General features: G+C 45.2%; 1 long non-coding RNA gene across 3 annotated transcripts in view; it reads right to left on the minus strand.

Annotated features, from left to right (window-relative positions):
* Window positions 1-17,110, minus strand: part of LOC142829991 (uncharacterized) — a 41,356-nt gene that overhangs the window by 23,446 nt on the left and 800 nt on the right. For 2 of the 3 annotated variants that reach the window (XR_012904990.1, XR_012904991.1), the window contains exon 2: window positions 988-1,044. The exons of the other annotated variant lie outside the window; for it this stretch is intronic. This is a non-coding gene — a long non-coding RNA (uncharacterized LOC142829991). The remainder of the gene's footprint in view (window positions 1-987; window positions 1,045-17,110) is intronic. 3 annotated transcript variants of the gene reach the window in all.

A 17,110-nucleotide genomic window follows, 5' to 3' on the forward strand; every position in this document is an offset into this window, starting at 1 on the left:
GTAGTGAAGGGATGGGGCAGCCAGAGAATGGGGCTGGCCATGGGAGCCAGTAAAGGAGACAGCTGGGGGACAGAGCTGACCACAGGAGCCAGCACCTGTACACAGTTACGTAGTTGCCTAAGGAATCACAAAATTGGGGGTAATTTGGTGCTTCAAATTTCATGGTGCCTAACAGAGCTGCTTGTTTTGCATATCGGTAGGGATGGTCCTGTGTGTTTGTAGTGCCAACAGGCGGGACCAAACCTGGGACCTCTTGAGCTTAGAGCATGAGCCTTTATCACTTGAGTTAAAAGCCAGCTGGCTCTCAGCTAAAGCTGTAGAACATACTCAGGGTATGTCTACAGCAGAGCTAACGTCGAATTAAGCTATGCAACTTCAGCTATGTCAATTGCATAGCATATGTCGAAATAGCTTAACTTGGCTTTTTGCGCTGTCTACACAGCAGGAAGTCGAATGAAGAACATTCTCCCTTCAACTTCCCTTACTCCTCATGAAATGAGTGTTACCATGAGTTGGAGTAAGAAGTCCTCCAGGTCGACATTATTTTGAAATAATGGTTTGTAGTGTAGATGAGCAATATGTTATTTTAGAATAACGTAGGTTATTCCAAATAATGCTGCTATGTAGATGTACCCTCATTCTCTCTCTCTGTTAGCGGTCTAAGTGTCACTCCGTGGACAGTGAACAACACCCAATAGGTGTGTGGATCACACGTGCATTACATGACCCAAAAATCCCACCAAGGTCAGCTAGTTTTTGGTGTGCATGAAATGCAATCCCAGGCCTCCAGATGGAGTGTCTTTATTACCACATCCTTTCATATAAAGGAATGAGAGAGAATTGCCCAACAAAAAAGCTGTGAGTAAAGAATGTCTGTGATACACCTCCATATTTTATTGCTCTTCAATAAACAGCATAGAGCAATAGACCCTAACATTAACACTGATTAACAGAGGCCAACAAAATGAGTAATCAAGCCAGGTATACCTCATATGATACTCTCTTCTCCTCAGTCTGACAGAGAGAAGCCAGCCAAAGTATCATCTACAATAACAAGGTAATTCAGAAATTTACAAAATCTCTTCATGTTTTTTTCTAGTTGTTAGTTTTGAAAGTAAACGATTTTTCTTTTGAAGCAATGGGCCACCGGCCTCATCCTGAGAGGTGATTCTCCATTTAATGTCAGTGTTATAATAGAAAAGGAGAGTTTGTTCGGATATGAACTCACATTCACACTATGAGCCAACTGGAAGGGCAGGTGATCATTAGCTCTCAGGATCAAGCCTTTTAGTTGTGCTCTTCTTACTCATCTAAGTAGTTCTCACAGGATTCCAGGGAATTTCTCATTAGAGTAAGCAAGGGAGATCTGGTGCAACATTTCTTTCCTCAGGGATAGTCACACCTCCCAGTGAAGCCAGTGAGAATTGGTGGTGTGTTTGAGGGCAGAATTGGAAGACCATTGCAGAATCTGACCTATGTGATACAGCATTTCGCTATGAACAGGGTTCTTTATTCCAGGTTTCAAATCTGGTGTGTCAGATATGAAAGAGGATTGTTTGCTGGTGGTGTTGTTTTTCTCCTGTGGGCTTTTCCTCAGTCACTTGTTTCTTTAATATGTAACCTGTTGTGAATTGATTTTTTCACAATAAATCTATTTTAACTTAAGTTTATTGTTGCAGAGAGACTATTATTTAAAGTGCTACTTGCCTAACATTATGTACAAGCTCTTCTGATACCTGAGGATATACTGCAGACAGTTGATTAACATATTTATTAAATGTTGGATACGCATTCTGTGATTCCACAACTTATTTATATTCTGAATAAGAGGCTGCATAAATACCGGATGGAAACCAATATATTAAAAACACAAGGGAAAAGATATGTGTAAAAGAAAAAAGCAGCTCTGGAATTGGTAAATGGGGAAAAATGGGCTTTAAAGCCAGATGATTTAATAGAGGATCATGCCTGTGTCTGACTTAGGAATTATTTTCTATAACTTTTACCTGGTGTTTTATCAAATGTATTTTTCCAGTAACAAAATGTTATTTTAACCCTATTTTGAGGGACGGGGGGAGGGGGGAAAGCGGGGATGGTTCAGGATTAAGGCACAGAAGTGGAAACAGGGAGATTGGGATTTACTTCCAGGCTCTACCACAGATTCCCAGTCTGATGTTGGACAAATCACTAATAGCACTGTAGGGGCCATAATGCCTCTATACATTACAGGGATATTGTGACGCTAACTTCAATAATGTGTTTGAGCTCCTCATATCTTGGTAAGGGTCATGATAGCAAACAGATTCATTGGAAGAAATGGTATTTTGTTATTCTGCTGCAAACATGCCTTGTATATCACATTATCTCCAATGTGTAATAGTCTCTTCCATGATGGCTGAGATTGTCAAAGGAGCCTAAAGGAGTCAGGTATCCAACCACTGCAAAGTTAACAAAAGAGATGGCCCAGTGTTAGGGTGTTAGTCTAGGTCTCAAGAGAACAGGATTCAGTTCTCTTCACTATCACAAACTTCCTGTGTGACTGTGAGCACATCCCTCAGCCTTTCTGGACCTCAGTTCCCCATCTTGACAAAGTCCCGGCTTTTTTTTTTAAGTCTCGCCTTGACAAAGCCCTGGCAGAGATGATTTAGTTGGAGTTGGTCCTCCTTTGGGCAGAGGCTGGACTCGATGACCCAATGAAGTCTCTTCTAGCCCTAGGATTCTGTGATCTGTAAAATAAGGATAGCAGTACTTCCAGTCATAGATGGGGATTATTATGAGGATAAATACGTTGAGGCTGGTGGTGTGCTCAGATGCTGTATAAGTACCTAGGACCGACAGACTGAATTTCAACAATAACACCTGGTCTAAATGTCCTGTTTCATTTTGTTTTGCAGTATGGCCGGTGATAGTGAAGAGACGCTTCAAAGCACGATGGTTCTCAAGAATGCAGGTGCCTTTCTCTAAATTGTTCTCATAAGATCTTACTATTATTATTATGTATTAGTATTACAATAGCACTCAAAGGCCCCAATCGCTATTTGTATAACTGGACCACTCGGTGCAACAAAAAGAAGTCCACTCACAGGTTTGCAGGCTGGAAATTTGCTGCTATATTGAACAGCACTGCAACGGGGGGGGGGACCCTCTCACTGACTAAAATTTTAAGTAAGGAAGGAGTGAAACATAGCTCCATCCCATAACAGTCGGGGTAACCCACTTAACCCTCCCATGACTGCTGTACAACAAGTATGCACCCCATTCAGCTAGATGTTGAGCAAACACAAAGAGAGGCATCATCTGTGCCCTAAAGGGCTTGAAATTTAACTAGACACAAGAAATATATAATGTGTGGGCAGAGTGATTGGGTCAGGAACATGCTACCTTAGCCCCACATCTGTTGAGATTTTTATGGTTGGGGGGGAACGAGGAGGAGGAGGAGAAGGGAATGTTGGAAGAAAAGAGAGGAGTGGGGAACATGACCAGGAAGAAGACAAGGAGCCTGATTCGAAGCTCACAGAAGTAAATGGCAAGGCTCCCAGTGATTTCAGTGAGTTCTGGATCAAGCCCAAGCAGCCAAATGGGTGGAACATGAGGTTAAAGAGCAATGGGTCTACGGTGGCAAGAGATGAGTTGCTGTGGCTATTTAAAGGGCTTCCAGATACAGCACTACCCTTTAAATAGCTGCAGCAATCCTGGGCAGCTGCCAGCCAATGTGGTAGTGGCAGGGCCAGGAGCCACGAGCCCTTTGCTGTGTTTTTAATTCAAAGCCTCCGGCTTCAGATAACTATGGGAGTAGGCTAGTCTGTGGCCCCTCCCCTTACGCATCAGGCCCCACCCCTTTTTGGGGGTGGAGTTGGCCTGTGACCACCTACCAAAATTCATCAAGTGGCCACCCTGCAAAAATTATTGCCCACCCCTGGACTAGGGGCTTGGCATTGCCATAGTCTGTTCACTGTGATTTCCTCCTAGCTGCCACTGCTATACACAGAGAGGTTGCTAAACCTTGTGGGTTTTTTTACTTCTCTCTCTGACTAACCATCCTCTAAGAGAAGCAAGTTTGGGTCTCCAAAGCACCTTTTACACCAGGGGTGGGCAATAATTTTTGCCTGGGGGCACTTCAAAAATTTTTGAAGTAGCCCCAGGTAGGGTTGCCAGGTGTCCCGTTTTCACACCGTCTGTCCGGTAGAAAAATTCAGAAAATACCGGACATGTGCAATGTCTGGTATTTTGTGAATTTCCAGCTGGGTGCTGGAGGGAAGCCTGGCGGGGGCGAGGGAGCGACTGGGAAGAGGAGTGTGATTGGCTTTGGGAGCCCTGTGGTCGCACGCAAAAGCCGGGTGGGGTGGGGCGGGGGCCGGGACTTCCATCCACCCCACCCTCCCGGCTTTTGCTTGGGACCAGAGACTCCCAGCGCCAATCGCGGCCCGCCTCCCAGCTGGGAGCCTCTGGTTGCGAGCAGAAGCCAGGCGCGGGGAGTGGCTGGCCAGCCCCCGGAAGCCGCCCCCGCCAGCTCTGCTTCCCGCCCCCCTTCTTCCAGGCCCCCCCATCCTGCTCTCCAGCCCCACAGCCCCCGATCCTCCCCCAGCTCTGCTTCCTGTCCCCTCTTCCTGCTGGCCAGCCCCACGGCCCCCGGTTCTCCCCCCCAGCCATCTCTTCTTCCTGCCCCCCTCCTGGCTGGTCTCCACCCCAGGACAAGCGTGTCCGTTTTTTTAGCGGGGTCTACCTGGCAACCATAGCCCCAGGCCAGCCTGGAAGGGGTAGGGCTACCCACCTCCAGACCAGTTATGGTCTGGGGGTGAGGGAGCCCCTTTGCCTCTCCTTCCCACTAGGCACCCATGCTCTGGAAGAGGCTTGGCATGCTCCCCCACCCTCAGGCTAATCAGGGCCTGGGGGCGGGGGAGCACGGGAAGCCTCCTCCTGCCCTGTGAGGAGCCCGTGGCACTTTGAAATGCCGCGGGCTCCTTACAGGGCCAGGGCAGGGCAAAGGAAGTGTCATGCAGCTCCCCTGACCCGAAGCCCTGATTGGCCTGGGGGCAGGGGAACGCATGAAGTCTCCTCCACTCTCTCCCCCACCCTGAGAGCAGCTCGTGGTGCTTCAAAGCTCGCAGGCAGGGGCAGAACAGAGGCGGCTTCGGGTGCTTCCCTGCCCCCAGGCCTTAATTAGCCTGGGGTCGGGGGAGCAGTAGGGCCTCCGTGGGCCGGATCCACCCGCTTGGCGAGCTGGATACGGCCATGGAGTCTGTTTTGCCCACCCCTGTTTTACACTCACAAAGAAATGAGTTAACAATGAAGGAGACTGCTATTTACACTGCCAAACCAAGGCTGAAATTACCCAATAATGCACATGTGAAGAGGCTGTATGTCTAAAGGTTAGAATATAATCTGGGGAACTGGGTGCTGCTCCCAGCTCTGCAACGGACTTTCGGTCTGACCCTCTGGGCAGGTCTCTTCACTGCTCTGTGACATCTGTAAAACATCTGTCAAACTACTTATTATAGTAGTGAAGTGTTAATTAATTAAGCTGTAAAGCAAGTTGATATCTTGAATGAAAGGTACCAAAATCATTAAAGTATTCTTAAAAATGCCTCTTTACTATCTAAAATGACCAGCTTTTCAGGTGTTTGGTTGGCTGCAAAACTTACTCATACTTTTTATTCTCTGCAAGGTCCTTCCAATGCAATTTATGAGATCATCATGGTGTCTATCAGTGGAAGTATGTTATTGTTGGCAATGATTTATATTGCTGTGAAAGTTTTCAGGAAGTAAGTATTACAACTTCAGATGCATATCAAGTTACTGACGAAGTTCAAGGAAGCCAGTTAGAGTCCCGCAGATATAAAATGCAATGCTCCATTAGGTACTGGGAAAAGGCAGGATTTGGGTAGCCCATGTTGAGAGTTTGCCAACAACTGTAGTTTGTGGCACATAATTTCATAAAGGCTTCTGTGTTCCCGTGCAACCGTCTTTAAACTAAAGCTGGTTGAAAAACTTTGTGTGAGAATTTTTTTTTTGTACAATGAATTTTGTATTGTTTTTATTTGTTTTTGTTTTCTCATTTTTGTTGAAAAATTCTCTTAGAAATGTATTGTGTTTTGTTCTGGAATAACAGAAAACTCAGAAAACAATTTTGTTGTTCATAGCTGAAAATTGTTGGTGTTTTCAGGGTTTTTTAAAATTTTCCACAAAAATGTTCGTGTATACTTTTTAAAAAGCTGTTTTCTTTCTGGGGAAAAATGAAATGAAACAAAAAAAAAATCAGCCTTTTCAAACCAAAAACTCTGACCATCTCTAGTTTGGACAGGAGACAGGTGTAGCCAGTGGATCTATCATTATGCTATGAGGTAGAAAAATGTAAAAGAAACGGCGTTGTTGGTGGTCATGTCCAGAATAATATGTAAGCCAGATATCTCAAGATTTCTTCCTTTCCTAAAAGTTCACAGTTGAATAAATGACTCTCAGACGTATCAAGTAGTTAATATTTGTTTTGTTTTATTTCTGTTGTTCCAGGCAAAATAAATTATGTTGTTCCTCCAATGATCCTAGTACAACTGAGGTGGTTCTGGAAAATAGTACCATGAAACACAATAGCTGTGACAAGATTTCAACAGTAGATATTACGGGTCCTGCATGTATAAACTACTTCTCTGAACGGGAAACTCTACCCAGGGAGCTTCCCAGCTCCGAAAATAAATTGTCCAGTTGTGTGTTACCTTATTCTTTATTCACATTCTCTAGTAAACTCCTTGACAGCTTGCTAAAGCAATGATGGCAACAAGGTTTCTTCCAATAGTGAAGTTTTCATTTGGAAAGAAAAATGCCTGGAAAGCTCTAGGTATACATGAGCAAACTATTTGTTGCATGACACAGGCCATCTTATTTCCTTTGTCATAAGGGCAAAATGCTCATACATTGGGATGTGAACCCTCAACGCTCCAGGATTGAAAAATGCAGATTCTTCTCAGTGGTGGAGTGCAAGTTCCAACTTTCTTTATATGAACATATATATGGATGGTATCTCTGTCCACAGTTGTATAAATGGAGGTATAAATATATTACTAGAGGAAACCCAGGAATTGATCACTCCAAATAGAAATGCAAGCCCTCCTTTGCTGATATGTCCAGAGGTTTCTCCTAGGGTGTGTATAGACTACATGGCTCCATCAACAGAGCCATGTAGATGAGGCAGGACGACAAAGGGAAATGAAGCGGCAATTTAAATAATGAAATGAGGCTTACAGCATCTGCCGACAAAGGGTTCTGGGGTTGGCAGATCCCCATCTAGACTGATGCGCTGTGCCGACAAACAGCTGATCAGCACAGCGCAGCGGCCATTTTGATTTAAATGAAGCAGCGATTATTTAAATCGCTGCTTCATTTCCCTTTGTTGAGTAAACTAATCTACATGGCTCCATCGACGGAGCCATGTATTTTAGACGTACCCCCAAGGTTCAACTTGCCAAAATGCTGCAGAGCTTTGGGATTTGGGGGTCTGGCCCCACTTTGTAATATCAGTTCCTGTAGGATTTCTGCCCAGAAATCTAGCTTTGAGTACATACAGTATTTGCTCTAGCTAGTTAGCGACCACAGTTGCTCCTGAGTTGCCACAGAGGGACCCAGACAATGGCAGCAGGGCTTCTTTGGACACCAGAGTGGCTGGAGGCAGGAGGAGAAAAGGAACCAATCTGAAGGCCTTAGTTCTTTGCAAACTCTGTCAAGATCTATTCCCTTCTCTCTTCTGCAGGACATTTCACAGGAAAATATGCAACGGAAGCTTTTCTGAATTGCCCTGCCACTCCTCACGGGCTTTTCCCTCCTTCTCTCACACATGCATTATTCCCACACTTTTGAGTCAGTCTCAATATCCTATGAATGGTTTCTCATTGACTATAGCTGGCTGAATCTGTTGTTGTGCTAACAGGCATTTGCACCTCCATGTATTGCCTCAGTGCGAACAGCCACTGCCAAATGCTCTATTTTTTGAAAATCTTCTATCTGTCTGGATTTATGAATCTAATGTGATATGCTCTATTAATCTTTAAACTGAATCCTGTGACCTCCAAAGCACAAATGAACTATGCTCCCAGTTAATAAAGCTTTGCTGGCGGTTGCATAGCATCAGCTTGTTAAGGATGAAACACCCATGATTTCTTCTCTATCCAGGTGATAGTTACAAAGAGCTTAATTCATTCCTGAACTGTCACTCAGACAGGCATTTTTGGGATCAAGTGGGGCCCTTGGCCTAGACTGTGGTAGATCTATCTTGTGTTCCTGCTTCACTGGCTTTTCTGTGGGTCATTGCAGAGGCGCAGAATGCCCCCGGCATACCCCTTCCTACTAGGGCCTGTCTGGGACTGCCTGTCACATGTATCCTGGGCCTGGGAAGGTGGGTTCTTTCGGAGGTGGCACAGAGAACCTCTGCAGAAGCGTTCATACAAAGGCTCTTATGTCCAGTAGCGCCTTTACACCAACATGCCTCAGGACCCTGAAGGCCTGTGTGTACTTATGAAGAAAAGTATTAATCACTAATAGACAAAAGCTCACCCTTTGTGTGGCTGTGACCATCAGCGTCAGCGACCAAGGCGCACACCTTTATTTTTTACCATATCATTCAATATGTGGAACTGGTAACTCCAGGGAATGATGGGCTGTGGCTACCATAGTTTCCTTGGGATTTTTCCCCAGTGGGCTGATCATGTCACTGACACCCGCCTTCTTGATCCCTGGGGCTCCCCATCACTCTGTCTTGCTGGACCAGATACTCTGGTCTCCCCAGAGTCACAGGATTGGGGTTACTTCCCTCCCTAAGAACAATGCAGACACTGAACCTTTTATTAAGCACAAAAATATGATTTAAGTGGTTGCAAGTGAAAACAGACAGATCAAAGTAAGTTACTAAATTAAAGTAAATAAAAAACACATAGCTAGTTCTAAATTACTTAAACTTGTTAGATACAAATTCTTACTCTAAGAAGCTGTTCTTATTTCAGGTATCAGCTTCAAATCAGATAAACTCTTTTACTCTGATTTGGATCTCCAGCCTATCCAAATTCTTCAAGTGTCCTTTAAGGGCAGGCCTGGGCAAAATACAGCCCATGGGCCAAATTCAGCTCTCCAAGCCACCAGATCTATCCTGTGGAAGCAGTGGGGAGCCCCAGGCAGGCTCCTCTTCTTGCCCCGCAGCACTGCATGCCACTCAGAAATGCGGTTGCTGGGCTCTTTCCCTTATGAGTCCAGAGGGGAGGAGGGAAGATTAAGGCACTGCTCCTGCCTCCAGCACAATCCCATTGGACAGTTTAATGAGAACTGCCTGTTTGAATATCAGGCAGCCACGAAGCACAACCCTCCTGCTCAGTTACTCACTTAAGCACATTGCTGACCAGGCAGAAACATTTTAAGCTTTGCACGCCTTGAGCTTTGCAGGCAGGCAGGCTGGTTTGGTATCCTGTTACAAATCTGCCTCTGGTACCCTGTTACAAATCTGTCCTTCTGGGTGTGGGTTATCAGACCACTCCAGGGATCTTATAGAGGAGAGCCGAAGGATTGAGGGCACAATGAGAGCAGTATCCTTATATTAGTTTTATTCCGTATATATATCAACAGACAAAGATGTTAAGATCTCTTATATGTAATTGCGATATATTCTATTCCCCTTTTCAAGCATACTTACACAAGCGTACTTATCAGATGGCCAACCCTGATAGTAGCTGGAAGAGGCTGGAGATCTGACAGTGCATGCGCTGCCTCAGCTTCTCTGTTGATTCGTCTCTACTGATGTCCCGGGTGCGAAGGACCCTTCTACACTTCTAATCAGTAGTTCTGTTGATGATTCACTGAGAAACTGCTATGTAAAACTTTCCTCCGAAACTGCTGCATAGGACTTTCCTTTGGGTATCACACAAACAGTCATTCTCCTTAATCTTGCTTTTTTCATGTTGATTGTCCCATGGTCACTTTGCACAATCAGGTCTCCTGATGTTTTGCCTCTTTGCCTTCGGCCTCTTCTATCCACTCCACAATCATACCACATCTACACTTATTAATTCTTACTCCCATTAATTCATTATAATCAATATACAAATAAATAAAATCTGCGTGAATCATATCAACCCTAGCCCCTCCCTTCCCCAACCCTCTGCCCTCCACTCCTGCTCCACTCCTCCACATGCACCCATTACCTCTCCCAGATTTGGTACCCCAATCTCCTGCCCAAGATCACAATCGCCTCCTACCCTAGGTCACATCCCAAAACTCTGCACCCCAGTTCCCTGCCCAGTTTCCAGACACCATTCTTCTTCCTATACCCCAGTCCCTCGACCTAAGCTCCCTTGTGCACCCAATCTCCATTCCAGACCCTGCACCTCCTCCATTAATTCTATGGAAGAGTGCTGCCCTCTACCACTTTCCAAAATCTTGGAGTGGCCCCCTCCCTCCATCACAAATTATTGCCTACCCTGTCCTGGGATGTGTCATGAAATTTCAAAGGCAAAGGGCTGATAGCTTCCCATTGCTTAAACAGACTCTCACAGAGGGTGGGAATCTTTTGTTTGGCAACCCTCCTCCCCCTTCTCATGGAAAAACATCAGGCTCAAAATGGATTCTAGGATCGGGTAGTTTGGTCACATGTCTTTCTAGACCAACCACCTTTGGACTTAAAGAACAAACAAGGCTGTTTCCACATTGTTGAGTTGATCATCAAGCCATTAGGCTTCCAGGGCACCAGTAATGGCTCTCATTACTCTCATTAGAACATTTAAAACTATAAACAGATTCACACTTCATATACAAGAATGATACATGAGCAAAAATAGGATCTACAGACCAGCAGGCTGTAACTATAAAATTGATATGTTACACGAGATATTTTGCATAAAGCATCTTCATACCCATAAGTCAATATTCACAAAGCACAGGGGGTGTCATACAGGGTACATTGCTTTCGCCAAACTAGAGGCCTCAGCCCCAGCATGATTGTCTCATGCAAGAAACTAATACAACATTTTCAAATTGGCTGCATCTAGACTGGCAAGTTTTGCGTAAAAAAGCCCCAATGGCAAAAATGGCAATCGGGGCTTTCTTGCACAAAACCGTGTCTAGATTGGCACAGACGCTTTTCTGCAAAAAGTGCTTTTGCGGAAAAGCGTCCGTGCCAATCTAGATTCTCTTTTCCGCAAATGCTTTTAATGGAAAAACTTTTCCGTTAAAAGTATTTGCAGAAAATCATGCCAGTCTAGACGTAGCCATTGTGTATTTCCAAACATCCCAGTCCCAGTGGAGATGAAATGGAGAATAACAAAACCTTGGATTAGCTATCTTTGCATGGCCTTAACTCCATGGTGAAAAAAACCCCAATTGGGGACATTGCAGTGGGAAGCCATTAGCTGGGGAGGCCCTGATGACATGACTCCAGTGGAACCACCTTAAAGAAGGGCACTGGACCCAGAACTTACATACTGAAATCCCCATAAATAGTGGGAGATTTGCAGGTTTGAGTGCAGACCTATTGCCTCTCCCATAAGGGTTAAGTCAGCCTCTACCTTAAATCACTATTGTGTCCCGTCTCTGTTTGACCCTAAGAAACTAAAGTCCAGATCCTCAAAGGTATTTAGCTGCCTAACTCCTATTGATTTCAAGCTTAAAAGCTTGTGTAATCTTTCAACGAGAAGGGAAGTGAACTAGGTCTGATTTAATTTCTAAAGATACTGGAGACATTGCAGCCCAGCAGCATGGCACACACGCCATGGGAATGCAGGCATTGTGGTGGGGTATGATCACGGAAGTGCCCTTGGCATTATTCACTGGTGTGCTGATCATGCCACTGACACCCACCTTCTTGCTCTCTGGGGCTCCCCAACACTCTGTCCTGCTGGTCCAGATCCTCCAGTTTCCCCCAGACAAGGCACAGAGTTGGGTTTACTGCATCCCTGAAGAGCAATGCAGGCACTGAACCACTTCAGCTCTAGGAGGATCCAGTTCTAAAGCACAGCACCCAAGAAAACAGCCCCCAAAAGGGATCAAAACCCCAAATAAATCCATCTTTCTCTGTGTAAAGTTTTACATAGGGAAAGCTCATGAAGATGTTCACCCTCTTTATCAATGAAAGAGAGAGAGATGCACATTACTTGTTCTTCCAGGTAACAATTATTTACACTCGGCCTGATGATAAACCAAAGTATTTTTATGAAGTACAATCAGTAGGACATAAGAGGTTGCAAGTAAAAGCAGACGGATCAAAGTAAGTTACTAAATTAAAATGAAAAGTAAATGCATAGCTAGTACTAATTCACTTAAAAAAAATATACTGCAAGCAGATTCTTACCCTAAAAAGCTGTTTTTATTTCAAGCATAGCCTTGAAGCCAGAGACAAATTCTTTGACTCTGATTTGGGTCTCCCAACTTCTTTGTATATCTTTGGATTATTCCAGGCTAACTGAAGACAAAAGACTGATTATTTAAGCTTGTGGTTCCCAACACAGTGCTTGTGGGCACCATGGCGCTCACTGGGGCATTTATGTGCGCCCGCCTAAGGCACACTCTACCGCAGGGGCGGACTGGCCTGGCAGGACAGAGCCACCGGGCTCCGCACTCCTGCACTGGAGCTGGTAGGGGCGCTGCTGGCACTTACGGCCCCGCCAGAAGACCCCACCGGGCTGAGGGACTCCAACGAGGAGGCCGGCAAGCTGACCCCGGCCGGGGAAGGTACCGGGCCGGGGGAAGGGAAAGTGGGCATGGCTGCGAGAGGAGCAAGCGTGCGTCATCAACCCGGATGGAGCCAAGGCTGCACCGGGGGTGAAGTCATGTGCGGCGCACCGGAGGGGGTGGTGCCACGTCGGTGTGGCGTTGCGGCACCATTTTTTAAAACAGCCAGCTGTGGATCGGGGAAGGAGGTGGAAAGAGATGTGCAGAGTGGGGCATGGGGGAGCAGAGGCTGGCTAGAGGCGGGATGGCAGTGAGCGCACCTGGCGGGGAGGTCGTGTTGTGATGGGCTGGGGCTGTGAATGCTGAGCGGTTCGGCTCCAGGTCCAGCACATGGTCTGAAGCCCAGGCTGCAGGGACTTCTAGGGCCCAATCGCAGCAGACTCCAGCCCTGCAAACTGGAAGGCAGAAGGGAGGGGATGGGAAGAATAGGGGGAAAGGGTGGGAGAGGAAGGGGCTTGTGCTGAAGGGAGGGGGGCAGGTCAGGAGAAGAAGGGGGAAGGCACCAAGGGACAGGGTGGAGGAGATACAAATGCCGGGGGTGGGGGGGCAAGTGGAGACAATGAGGAAAAGGGCAGGAGGGGAGGTGTCAGTGGGAGGGGGGACAGGGTGATGCTGGGAGAGGAGAGGGTAAGGGTGTTGGGGCTAGAGTGGGGAGGTGCTGGGAGAAGGCTTGAAAGAAGGGGTGGTCATGAGGAAGGCGGGGATGGAGCAAGTCATGTGTGAGGGCACAGGGGCATGAGGGGAATGGGGGCAGAGGGTGGTGAGGGGGTTAGCATCAGGGAAAAAGAGGGCAAAGGGGGCAGAGGCAGTGAGGGAAGGGGAAGGCACCAGGAGGGTGCAGGGGTAAGGGAACGTGCAGGTGCCAGGGGATTCTGGGGGTGAAGCAGAAGGGCAGACACCTGCAGGGGAGGGACTAGCACCAGAGGAGAGAGGCAGGGCAGGTGTGTAGAAGGAGGTGTTAGGAGGGGGCTACTGGAGGAGTGGGCACAGGGGGGAGAGAAGGGCTGGTGGAGGGGGGCAGGTCTCAGGAGGGCTGAGGGCAGTGAGAAGGGCAGGAGTCAGGACAGCAGAGGAGGGTGAGAGGTTGGGGGGCAGCAGGCACCAGGGAGCTGATGGAGCAAGGGGAGGAGACATGGTGGGGATGGGAAGTGTGAGATTTAAAAGTGCCATGATTTTTTTTGGAGGGGAGGGTGCTTTTTTTGCTCAACAACATTTGGACATCCCCCCCTTTTTTATTAATGCAGAATTTTGTTTAAAAATGAATTACAATATAATTAACATAAAAATTATCCAACTAAATTAAGTTTCTATCAAATTTACCCAATTCACATTTAATATGAAAATAGCAAATTCACATGGTAAGGTGAAAGAGTAATTGCCTAATAATTTAATTAATACCTTTTACATGTAAAATTACCTTTTTTATCTTATGGATTCATATATTGAAAAACATCATATTTGTATTATTTAAATGTACAAATACAAAATAAGCCTTGAAAAATTGTTGGCACCTGCCACACTCTTCTGAAAACATGAATGTGCTATTGGCCACAAAAAGGTTGGGGACCACTGATTTAAGCAATGGGAAATTGTCTTTCCCCCAGGGAGGGAACCCTTTGCTCTACATCCCCCTTTCTGTGGAAATTTACCAAGTTCAAGATGGAATTCAGCGCCAGCTGATTTTCCTAAGACAAACCACTGCTTCAACTTACAGAACAAACAAGGCTGTTTACAAGTCCTTAAAGCCATTACTTGTGATCAACTTCATTAGCACATTTATAACTATAAACAGTCTCATACTTCATATTTCTATCTTTACATACAAGAATGACACATGCACCAAAATAAGATCTAGCAGACTGTAACATTAAAATTGAAAGGCTGCATGAGATATTTTGTCTAAAGCTTCTTCAAGTTATTCATATTTATATTCATAAGACAATTTTCATAAAGTATGGGGGGGATCATCACAGACACAGCTCAGATTGTTTAAAAACTCAGAGCCGTGTTACTCCCTGTCCTTCCCCCTACTATACACGGATGTGAATTCATTCAAAATATTGCTGCTGAGACCATTTTCCTGGGTCCTTGCTCTGAGCACAACACTCCCATCTTTGCATCTCAATTGCACCAAACATAAACTCCCTGTGTTGGCCTTTAAAGCCTTTCACATTTACCCAGCTATATCTCTCTGATCTGCTGATTGAGTTGTTGATCCTTGCCTTTGTTCTGCCAGTGATGGCCATTTCAATCACACCTCCACCACCACCATATGCTTTTTCTCTCTGCATGCCTCCGTTCTTTCTCCCAGACTGCCTACTGTGCATGGGAAAAGCTCCCTGCCAAAATTTGTAAAGCCACCACTATATTCTCCTTAAAACCCACTGCTGCTGTGATGCCTTCAAATCCTTGCTGTCTATTATTGGCTAAGCAGGTAAGAGCTGAGACTTTCACTTCTCTCATCAACTTTGTTCATATTGTTACCTCATCCTCCCCCGCTTTTCCATCCCATTTGTCTGCTTTGTTCATCTGTTGTAACATCTCTGACACCTAGACTGGGAAAAGACTGTCAAGTCTGCAAAGTATCTGTACAACTCACGAAATATGGACTGGGATACCTTAGCCCTGTCATAGTACAAATAAATAACAATAACACGTAAAGCAATAGATAAACTTACATATTTATACTATACACAAAAATGGCAAATGAGTGTTAAGGTTGCAAAGTCAAGCATGAACAAAATAGGAACAAAAGACAGGACTATGCAGCACTTTAAAGACTAACAAGATGGTTTATTAAGTGATGAGTTTTCATGGGCCAGACCCACTTCCTCAGATCAAATTGTGGAAGAAAATTGGCATGACCATATATACCAAAGGGATACAATCAAAAAAAGCGAACACATATAAAATAGACAAATCAGATTTTAGAACAGAGAGAGGATGGGGGGGGGGGGGGGGAAAGGCGAGTGTCTGAGATAATGATATTAGAGGTGATAATTGGGGAAGCTATCTTTGTAATGGGGAAGAATTAGCATCTTTAAAGCCCATTCATAAAGTATCAAATTTAAGCATGAATGTATTATGTCACAAATTACAAGCTTTTTCTGTATCCCTTAGACAACATTTAAACAAATATGTACCTTCAGACTTGGTGACTATTTGTCACCTACATAATGTTCAGAGAAGGTGGTTATCATAAGTGTTTGAAATTAAAGATGTGAAAGTGCAACTGTGTGTATGGTTAACTGATGAGCCTGAGGGTTAACCTTCAGGTTACACGTAGGCTCCCGGTACACATGGAGAGCTGGCTCCCTGAGTGCTCCTTCCCCTCCACCCCCAGCTGCTGCCTCTGATATAGAGGCAACAACGCAGGGAGAGGGGCATAGGGCTGGAGCCAGTAGGCATGGGGAGCCATCTCCCCACTCGCATGTAACCATACAACTGCTGGAAATTTCCAGCAGTTACACCATTACTTCTTTAAATGCATTTTAACATCCCTAAAAGAAACAAACTAAAAAAGCTGAGAGCACAAATAGATGAAGAGGCCAATCCCACTCCCAAATAAAGCCAACGATAAGGCCTCTTTTGCAGGCAATAGGTTCTGCATTTCATTATAATACGGATACAATGGGGCTGTAAGTGATTGCTGCTGGATGCAGAGGAAATTCCCATTCTAGAGCAGTGTTTCTCAACCTTTTTTTTTAATAAAGTACCCCTTTAAACAAATGTGTTGCAATAGTAGAAAATTGTGTGTCTGAAAACTGTAGGTACTGGGGGTACTTATAATTTTTTTTAAAAAGTGTTGTTTTTTTAAATTATAAGTACCCCCAGTACCTACAGTTTTCAGACACACACAATTTCTACCATTGCAACACATTTGTTTAAACAACTTAATCGTAGCTGGGAGGACGATGTAATTGTTGGGTGTAAAAAGCACAAAAAGAGTAAAGCGCTGTTAAAACTTAACACACACATTGGATGTGTCTAGACTGGCAAACTTTTGCGGAAAAACTTGCCAGCTGTCTACACTGGCCACTTGAATTTCTGCAAGAACACTGACGATCTCATGTAAGAAATCAGTGCTTCTTGTGGAAATACTAATGCTGCTCCCATTCGGGCAAAAGGGCCAGTGTAGACAGCTCAGATTTGCTTTGCACAAAAAAAGCCCCGATTGCGAAAATAGTGATCGGGGCTTTTTTGCGCAAAGGCGTGTCTAGATTGGCACGGACGCTTTTCCACAAAAAGTGCTCTTGCGGAAAAGCGTCCGTGCCAATCTAGACGCTCTTTTCCGTAAATACTTTTAACGGAAAGCTTTTCCGTTAAAAGCATTTGCGGAAAATCATGCCAGTCTAGACGTAGCCATTCAGTTTTCTCCACATTTTCAGTAGACGTACCCCCCCCAGACTTCTCT

This window comes from Pelodiscus sinensis, chromosome 6 (assembly GCF_049634645.1).
Source record: "Pelodiscus sinensis isolate JC-2024 chromosome 6, ASM4963464v1, whole genome shotgun sequence".
NCBI classification, from domain to species: Eukaryota; Metazoa; Chordata; order Testudines; family Trionychidae; genus Pelodiscus; species Pelodiscus sinensis.